This window comes from Myxine glutinosa, chromosome 12 (assembly GCF_964187855.1).
Source record: "Myxine glutinosa chromosome 12, kmMyxGlut1.1, whole genome shotgun sequence".
In the NCBI taxonomy this organism is placed as follows: domain Eukaryota; kingdom Metazoa; phylum Chordata; class Myxini; order Myxiniformes; family Myxinidae; genus Myxine; species Myxine glutinosa.
The window spans coordinates 97222933-97233048 of record NC_136272.1 but is presented as its reverse complement, the minus strand read 5'-3'; the positions used below and the strand labels follow the sequence as shown (position 1 = coordinate 97233048).

At 45.1% G+C, this 10116-nt stretch overlaps 1 pseudogene; it reads right to left on the bottom strand.

Annotated features, from left to right (window-relative positions):
• Positions 1-369: 369 nt before the first annotated feature.
• LOC137437326 (SWI/SNF-related matrix-associated actin-dependent regulator of chromatin subfamily A member 5-like) lies at positions 370-9607 on the bottom strand (annotated as a pseudogene).
• Positions 9608-10116: the final 509 nt, after the last annotated feature.

Sequence of the window (10116 nt, the reverse complement as noted above, 5' to 3'; positions counted from 1 at the left end):
CCTGTCAGGTTTTGTTGAGATTGGATAAGTAACGACAGAATGTATTGGCGACAAAAATTCATCACAGACACAAATGGCGTATTTTAGAATGATTACTTTATCCTCATCAGATTTGGATTTGAGATCAAAAGATGAATATGAGGTAAAAGTACAAAAGGTTCGCTTTTATTTCTTGGTACTTCTGTAAATATATATGTTTTACCTTTGTAGATCAATAGCACATTTTATGTTCTGTACGCCCATTTTGAGTAAGCATGCCATCATTTTGAGTTCCGCACCCCCATTTTAAATAAGCATACCCCCATTTTGAGTAATCCTTTTCAGTACTACTTGTCATCATCGGGCCCCGTGCGGTGCCGGGCGATGACATCATGCAGTGAGCGCCTGGAGATGGAATAGCAAAGGAGCAGTGTACAACAAGTGAATAAATCAAAACAAAACGTTTTGCACATTTCCACGCATTCCGAAATCCAGGAAGGCGGGAAACGTACCATTGCAGTGCAGGATTTGAGAAACCAGTCAAACTTGAATTGCGGAGCGTTGCGCACACACTGCAGCAGCTCGTCGTAGACGCTCTCCCGGTCGAAACCCATCTTGAGCAGCATACAGATGAGGAAACAATCCTCTTCTTCAGTGTAGTTCTTCCCCTTGATGGTACCATAGGCAATGCGCAGTTGGTGGAAGGGTGCCTTGTAGCGAGCAATCTGGCGACAGGCCAGAGTTTTGTTCGGATACAACATGCATTTTAAGGCCATTTTCCCTGCTAGAGTGGGGGTTAGCCTTGCGGTCCCCATGACAATCTTCTCCATTTTTCCCTATTTTCTGCATCTCTCCTTGTTAACCACCTTGCCCGCATTTCTTCTTCCACCATCTTTAGCCAAGTCTTTCTCGGTCTTCCCCGTCCTCTACTTCCTTCTACATTAACTTCCATCACTCTTCTCAACCAGTCACTTTCATCCTTCCTCAAAACATGACCAAACCATCTCAACCTGTTCCTCTTCACAGCATCAATCACAGGCAATATTCCCATCATCTTTCGCAATTCATCATTTGTCTTCCTCTCTCTCAACGATACTCTGCACATCCATCGAACCATTCGCATTTCCACCCTTTCCAGCCTACATTGCTGCTCTACGTTCATTACCCATGTCTCGCTCCCATAAATCATAACACTTCTCACACATGCAGCATACACCTTTCCCTTCAGCTTCAGCGACACTCTCCTCCTCATCAGCACGCCACTCAGTTCCCAAAACTTCTTCCATGCACATCTCACTCGAGCAACCGTTGCCGAGTCTGATCCACCTTCTCCATTCAGCATGTCTCCAAGGTAGCAAAATGTTTTCATACCTTCCAGCTTCACGCCGTCTCCAAGATCCAACTCAACATTTCCTCCATCTGCAGCTCCCTCTGTGCACACCTTACATTTGAATGTAGCTGCCACACTGGTAAATGACCCTCTCAGACCACTACATTTTTGATGAACCCACTCAGCGCACATTGTACATTGAATGGAGTTCACTCCGACACCCTTCCTGCACACAGCACATGGCCACTTCCCAGTACTTTCCACCTCACCACATGCTTTACCACTTGCCATCACCTTCGTCTTTCCGATATTCACCTTCAGACCTTTTGTCTCCATACATTCCTTCCACTTGTTCGTCTTTTCCTTCAGTCCATCCATACTTTCCGCAATCAACACCAGATCATCTGCATACAACAACTCCCACGGTAAACCCTCCTTTACGTTCTGAGCCAGCACCTCCATCACAGCTACAAATAGTAGTGGACTTAGTACCGACCGCTGATGCACTCCCACCTTCACCTCAAACTCACCACTGTTCCCGTCCTTCGTCCTTACAGCTGTGCGCGCTCTTTTGTACATTGCCATCACTACTCTGATCAACCATTCCTCCACTCCTAACTTCCTCAATGCCCATGTCAATACTTTGCGTGGAACCCTATCGAATGCTTTCTCCAGATCAACAAACCCAAAAAACAACTTCTTCCTCTTCTCCATGTACTTCTCCTGCAACTGCCTCACAATGAAAAGCACGTCTGTCGTTCCTCTTCCTGGCATAAATCCAAACTGCATTTCGTCGATCTTCACTTTCTTCCTTGTCCTCCTCTCCAACACCCTTTCCAATACCTTCATTCCATGCTCCAATAACTTTATCGTTCGGTACGAGCCACACTCCAGAGGGTCACCTTTCCCCTTGTGTAGAGAGACGAGGGTACTCAGTTCCCAATCCACTGGAATGCGGCCTTCTTTCACCACCAGATTACAGATCTCTGTCATTCTCTTCACACCCCAACTTCCTGCTGCCTTCAACATATCTCCCACAACTCCCGTCGGCCCTCCCGCTTTTCCACTCTTCATTGCTTTTATCGCTTCCTCAACTTGCTTCTCAGTTATCTTCTCTGCCGGTCCAAAAACTGGGTTACTCTCTATGTTGCCATCCCATTCATTCTCTGTATTCAACAGCATTTCCATATATCTTTTCCATCTTCCTTTAATTCCATCTGGGTCGACAACGATTTGTCCCACTTCATCCTTCAAGCAACTCACCCCCATTACATCACACCTCTCTTTCGCCATGTGCTTTGCAATCCTGAATACTGCTTTCTGACCCTCTTCCGAATCCAAGCGTTCTCCTAACATTTTCCTACATGCCTCCCGCGCCTTTGCTACCTCTTTCTTTGCAGCCTTCCTGGCTGCCTTATAACTTTCATGCTCTGCTGTTTCTGCTCCCGTACCCTTCGCCTTCTGCCACTCCTTGAACTTCTTCCTCTTCTCATCAATCCTCTTTCCAACTTCAACATCCCACCACCATGTTTCCGAGTGCCTCGGTGGTCCTTTTGTCCATCCACATACCTCACCAACGGCTCCCAACAGACTAGCTTTCATTGACATCCAACCACTTTCAAGCTCAACCACATCATCCTCTACCCTACTCAGCCTCTCTTTTAATTCCTCCCTTTCTGTCACCTCTTTCAACCTCCACACCTTCATTCTCGGTTGGTACTTCACCCGCCGAGCTCTCCTCGGACCTTTCACCCTTATGTCGCAGACACCCAAGTGGTGCTGTGAAACAGCCTCCTCCCCCGGGATCACCTTTGTGTCCCGGAGGTGACCCCTATCTCGCCTACGCACCATCAGGTAGTAACGGTTGTCGTCGACCCACCTGACGTGTATGTAACAAGCTTATTATCCTCTTTCTGAAACTGAGTATTACAAATCAACAAATCAGCTCCATCAGCAAACTCCAAAATCCTTTCACCTTCTCCATTTCTCACACCATATCCGTAACCCCCATGAACTCCCTCAAAACCATCCATACTCCTTCCCACATGTCCATTCAGGTCTCCTCCCACCACAACAACTTCCTCATCTTTCACGTTTTCCATCAGCTTCTCTATCGCACACCAGAACTTGTCCTTCTCTTCATCGCTTCGACCAACCTGCGGAGCATATCCCGAGATGACGTTCACCAAGAGCTTTCCAATCATCATTTTCACCATCATCAACCTATCACTCACTCTAGTCACACTCACCACACTGTCTACAAACTCCTCAGAAAACAGGACACCAACACCATTCACGCCCTCCGGGCACCCTTGCCACACAAACTTGTATTTCTGTCCCTGCCTACCCTTCACCATTCTCACACCACTTCCCTTCCATCTCGTCTCTTGCACACAACATATGTCCATTCTTCTTCTGACAAATACTTCCACCACTTCTCCTGATCTCCCTGTCATTGTCCCTTCATTCCATGTCCCAAACATCAGAAACCGATCTCCACTTCGGGCTGCACCCTGCCCATATGTACTTGTAATTGTCATGGTTCTCTTTTTGAGGCAATGTTTTTATGGCCGGATGCCCTTCCTGACGCCAACCCTCTTAGTCGTCTCTTACGACACGCAGCGATACGGTGTACCTATTCTGACCAGGGTACACACTGGGAAACGTTTAAAACATGGAAATTCGGGGGGGGGGGGGCGGCGTCAGAATCACGGCTGCGGTTTAAACATATTCCAACAATATCCAAACAGAACCATGAAAACCATGAAAAACAATCCGGGAAAAGTCTCCAAGCGAGAATGTGGATTTGAGAAAGAAGGGGCAGAGGCGGAAGAAAAACGAGATTCAGGGGGCGGGGCATAAGCCGAGACGAGGAGGAGAGTGAACAAGCACGTGTCCGGGTGGAGAGAAAGAATCAATATAGAATTCTTTGTCTAGGGAGGTGAGGTGAGGGGGAGAAAACAAAATAAAAGAAACAAGCAATACAGCGAAGGAAATAACCCAAACCGACAAAACACCGATGGGGGGAGGGAAGCCCCAAGTCACCAGGCCGCGCACGAGGTACTACCCAGAAAACGATTAATTACACACAAGTTTGCACGAACCACAAACCAACAGCAACTAGAAACACACAATAACACGTACACAGCAAAATAACCAGTGGAAATTTGACAAAGACAAGAATGGGAAAACACTCAAACTTCGATGCCGTGGAGAGCTCGAAGCACGCCTCACTCGCCCGAGGAACCGGCAGATGTTCGGATACATCCAATCAAATTGGCATGTGCATAATCAACGACAAACAGAAAACAGAACCATGACAACAAAGTACACAATCAGATTTTAGAATCTCGAAGAGAATGCACCAAGGGAAGAAAGAAAGATTAAAATGAGACGACACAAAACAGGATGTTTTAACCGTGGCAGTTCTTGTTGCGAGCGCCCCACACCTTCGCATCCAACGCTATCTTGATGCCGATGCGACGCTGGATCCGAGCCTCTCCACGCTCAATCTGGGAGATGATCTTCTCGATGTCCTGCAGCTCATTGGAGTGATCCCAGAACACCGCTATGATGAGAAATAAAAGTGAAGTTCCACAGATTAATGAGAGCAGCAATGTGGGTAAATATATTCAATATGGAGGTCAACGTAATGGGATTGTTGTGAAGAGCATTTGACTCGGAGAAAGATAACTGGAACATTTCATCAACTAGGGAGTTCATACACCTTTCGCCATGTCGTCTTGAGAAAGAAGGACATGGGAAAGAGACCGATTTTTACCAAAGGAAAGAAACCGATCACTCCCTGCTGACAACAGACCGAGCTCACTTACATCAGTCTCTATAAATCTTTCAGCACATAATTTTCCATAATATTATGGCTCGTATAGAAAGACATAAAAACCTGAAAACATATCAGCATGGCTTTTTGAAAGCCCACTTTTGTGAGACACATCTTGTGAACACTGTGTAGGAGATGGGGGTTTTTTTGTATTACATAGCCAAGGCTGGTGTTTGAGCTAGTACTGGTATACTGAATAGACCAGGATACAACAGGACAAAAGGAACAGCAGAGAAAGGGGGAAAACACCAACAGCAGAGACAAAGGCCAAGACAGAGGGAAAAAGACAAACAAGACAGAAGGAAAATTAGGGACAGGAGAGGATGCAAGGGGTGGACAAGGTGGATACAGAAGGGAACTCTCATGAGGGAAAACTGGAAATTTGGAAGAAGGGGTTTGGTGGGGTGGAAGCTTAACGAGAGTAGTAGAGGTCATGGTTTTGGATTTGGGATGATCTGACATGGTGGTGAACAGCTGTCTTGACGACCTGGAGGGAAGAATGAGATTGAAGAGGATATGGAAGTTGGTTGCACAGGTGGGAAATAAAAGAAACAAATGAGTGATGTGAACAGTGATCCTCGATTCAGGCAGTTTCACCAGAAGGGGAAGGTGGTGGACCATATGAACACCTGGGAGGGGTGTGGGGTGGTCGATGACAAAGGAGGCAGAGGAAGACAGAGACCACCGACCTGTCTGTGATGGCAAAATGATAGGCCCATAAACTCAGCTTCATTGCAGGAGAGTCCAATAATCTTGAAGACCTTGGTTCACTGACGATTGCCTTTTGTACCGATCCATTCATGGGCAGGAATATCAAGTACAGTTGCAGAAATATCCAGACACATTGAGGGATTTGTCCCACAGATGGCAAATGACTTTCCACCTGTCAAAGTGCCACACAATGCATGCAACAAGATGCGGACAACCTTGGGATTAAACATACTGCATGTTGAGGGTAAACTTTACATCTATTCAGCAGAGCCATTATCTTGGTGTCAACCTGTCAAGCAACATGACAGGTAATCATCATGTGAACCATGTTGTAAATGCTGCAAACAAAATCCTGGGATTCGGAAGGAGAAGCCTACCCAAATGGGAAGCAAACGTTGACATAGCTGCAAACAAGGCATTGGTACATCCCAAACCTGAGCCTACAGATTTGGGATCCTACCTTGAAAATAAACTGGATATATGTGCAGCATGGTTTGTCTCTAATGACTATGCCAGATATTCCAGTATTACGTCAATGTTGAGCTCCTTGAAGTGACCTTCAATGCAACATCGACGACGGCCAAGTATGCTCATACTGTTCTTCAAGGCAGAACACCATGAAGTTACTATTGATATTCCACCATACGTCAACCAAGCAATCCGCTCCAGGAGAGGAAACACCAACTGCTTTGTGCCTCTCCAGTGTCGCACTTAAGGCATACCTTAATTGTTACATACCTAATACCACAAGAGACTGGAATAACCTCCCACCAGAAAAAAAAAAAAAAAACACCTCGCAGCAATTTAAAATACAACTAAATTGGTATATGTCGGAAAATTACATGCCCAGACCAGGAATCGAACCTAGGCTCTCGGAAAAACCATACCAGTGCTCTGCCATCTGGGCTATCTGGACGACCCTGACTGAGCATGCAATTTTCCCACACATATGATTTCACTCTTTCCGGAAATGCTTCCGGGGCACTCGCTGCCAACCATATGAGCACCAATGGCCTGAACACGGGGCAGCGAGCACTGAGCGTTCCACATAGTCTGTCAGTCTGTCAGTCCGTCACGGAAAGAACAGTTTTCCGGACTTTTTTTCTAAACTCTTAATGCTAATGATTTCAAACTTGGTACATGGTTTCCTCATGATAAGTTACAGATGAAGTTCGAACTTCACGACATTTAGATCATTTTTGACAAAGTTATGGCACTTTGAACTTTGGTAATTTCCCCAACAATTTTCCGTACGACAGACTGCCGGTAGGGGACATGTATTTCAGCGCAATACTCAGAATGCTTGTTGTCTGTGTCCTTTATGACGTCTGTAAAAACAGGACATTTCCTGTTTGGAATGATTTTCAATTCTGTTTGACTGCCAGACAGACAAGAGTAAAAAAAAATTCTCACTCCTCTCTTCACATGCGCGATTGGGCCGAATTCGGAGCAAAAGAATTGCAAAACCACAGATTAGTTTCCGATTCATGTTCAAAATAAAACATTCAATTGAAATAAGTAGTTCCTCGATCAATAAACTGACGTTTGTGGACAGACAGACGAAGGGGACCAATTACTTAACCACGCTTTTCGAGTACGCGTGGTAAAAACAAATACGACGGTCGAATGAGAGTAGATCACAGTATAAAAAGAACAAGTTTGCGTCATGCAATGAGACATCCTTACTCGAATACTCGATGACCTCCTCTGGAGCTTTTCCTTCGACCTCCTGTGCGATGTTATCTATGTCGTCCCGGCCCCACTTCTCGTTCGCTTTGATGAACTGATTGAAGTCACGCTTGTTCCAGCTCGTGAAACCCTGTCAAGAAAAGGTGCCGTGTTTATGAAAATTGATTTCATTCCACTCATCATATTGAAAAGGTCAATGGAGCCTTCGCCAATTCCCTTCTGGTTTTGGATAAAGAAATCACACAAATTGACCCCATGCTTCCTCTTTGGTGGAAATCTGCGAAACAACAGGAAAGGATCATGAAAAAGGGAAACCTTCAAGAGGAGTTTCTCCTTTTCCTCCATCTCGTACTCTGGTAACGGCTCAGCCGATTCGATCTTGCTCTGCTACTCCTTCTTAGCGTACGCCGAGTTTGGCAGATCCGAGTTCCGCGGAAACTTTGCAGGAAATCAAAAAAATAAAGAGAATGAACAAGAGTACTCCTGTAAACTGGTATGCAACAAAGGACACACATTCAACAATGTGAAATTTGGTTTAGTTCATAGATCAAAGGCACAAGGTTCACTTTGTATCCAATGGTCTTTCTGTAGTGGAGGATCTCCTTCTCCAGAATCTCGAACAGCCGAGGGGGGAAGAACTGGAAGTACTGAATGTTTGGTTGTCTTGGGGGTCGTGGAGCCTGGGAGAACAAGAAACGACCTTAAATCTGTTTCATTAGCATTTAAAGATGTTTACGTTGAGGGAAGTTGTAACCTTTTGCATTCAAATTGTGAATTTGAGGGGTTTTAGGCAGAACCTAAAATTCGGCAAAAACCAATAATCATGCACGATTGATTAAACAAAGCACTAATCATACAACTGCTCCACAAAACATCTGACAAGACGTCATTTCCGCATTTCAAACCTTGGGGGCTTTCGGCTCAGTGACCCGCAGGGCATCTCGGAAGTAGGCATCGACGGCGTAGTTTGCTTTCCTTTCGCGCTTTGGAGGTTCGATCCACTCCGTCATGTTCGTCTACAAATATTTCACATTCAAATCCATCAATAATTCCACAGTTTTGTTTGAAAGTGTTCAGAGGAAAGGTCAGCCTGGCAAGAGGTGACCTCGTGATTATTACAGTCATGGCCAAACATATTGGCACCCATGCACTTTTTTCAAATAACACAATTTTCTCTAAAAATAAATTGAAATTGACAAAAGTATTTGGTCTCCACAATAATTTATTTCACTGTTAATATTACAGAACCGTTGTTTTTGATTCAGAACTTAATATATCCTTTTAAATCAGAAAAGAAAAATAAATGGCATTGACAAAATTATTGACACTCTAGACTTAATATTTCGGAGCACACACAGCCTTTGGACAAAATAACTGCAGTAAAGCGCTTCCTATAGCCATGAATGAGCTTCCGACACCTCTCTATTAGCAGTTTGGCCTACTTTTGTGCAAACTGCTCCAGTTCTCCCAGAATTGAAGGGTGCCTTATCCCAACTGCTGTTTTCAGATCTCCCCACAGGTGTTCAATGGGATTTAGACGTGGACTCATTGCTGGCCACTTCAGAACAGTCCAGCGTTTTGTCTTGAACCATTTCTGGATGATTTTTTAAGTGTGTTTGGGGTCATTGTCCTGCTGCAAGACCCATGACCTTCGAAGGAGACCCAGCTTTCTGACACTGGGTCGAACAATGCGCCGCTCCAAAATGCCATCATTATCTCCTGATTTCATGATGCCATGCACACATTCAAGGCACCCAGTGCCAGAGGCAGCACAGCAACCCCAAAACATCACTGAACCTCCTCCATGTTTGACTGCAGGGAAGATGTTCTTTTCTTTGAAGGCTTCAATTTGTTTTCTGTAAACATTGAGATGATGTGCTGCACCAAAAAGCTCTAATTTGTTCTCATCTGTCCACAGGACATTCTACCAGAAGGATTTTGGCTTGTTCAGGTGTGTTTTGGAAAATTCTAGTCAGGCTTTCTTACGTCTCTCTCAGCAGTGGGGTCGTCCTGGATCTCCTACCATAGAACCCCCTTTCATAGAGTTGGCGACGCATGGTGCGAGTTGAAACTGTTGCACCTTGTGTCTGTAGGTCAGCTTGAATCTGTTTGGCAGTTGATCGAGGTGCTTTCTCCACCATCCGAACAATCCTTCGCTGCAATCTTCGATCAAGTTTTCTCTTGCGGCCACGTCACGTTCAGGGAGGTTGGTTACACTGCCATGGGACTTAAACTTCCTGATAACAATGCATTCGGTGGAGACAGGAACATCAAGGTCTCTGGAGATGGAATTGTAGCCTTGAGATTGTCCATGTTTGGCTACAATCTTGTGTCTGACCTCCACAGACAATTCTCTGGTTTTCTTTCTTTTCTCCATGCTCATTGCGGTACACACAGCAACACAAAACAGCAGAATGACTCCTTTTCTCCATTCAAACTGGTTGAATGAGTGATTTTTATATTGCAGGCGCCTGCAACTCACCACAGGTGAGTTCAATTCCAACGTAAAGGAGAATCACCTGCTTGAAATCTAATTATTTCTAACAACTTCTGAAAGGTGCCAATA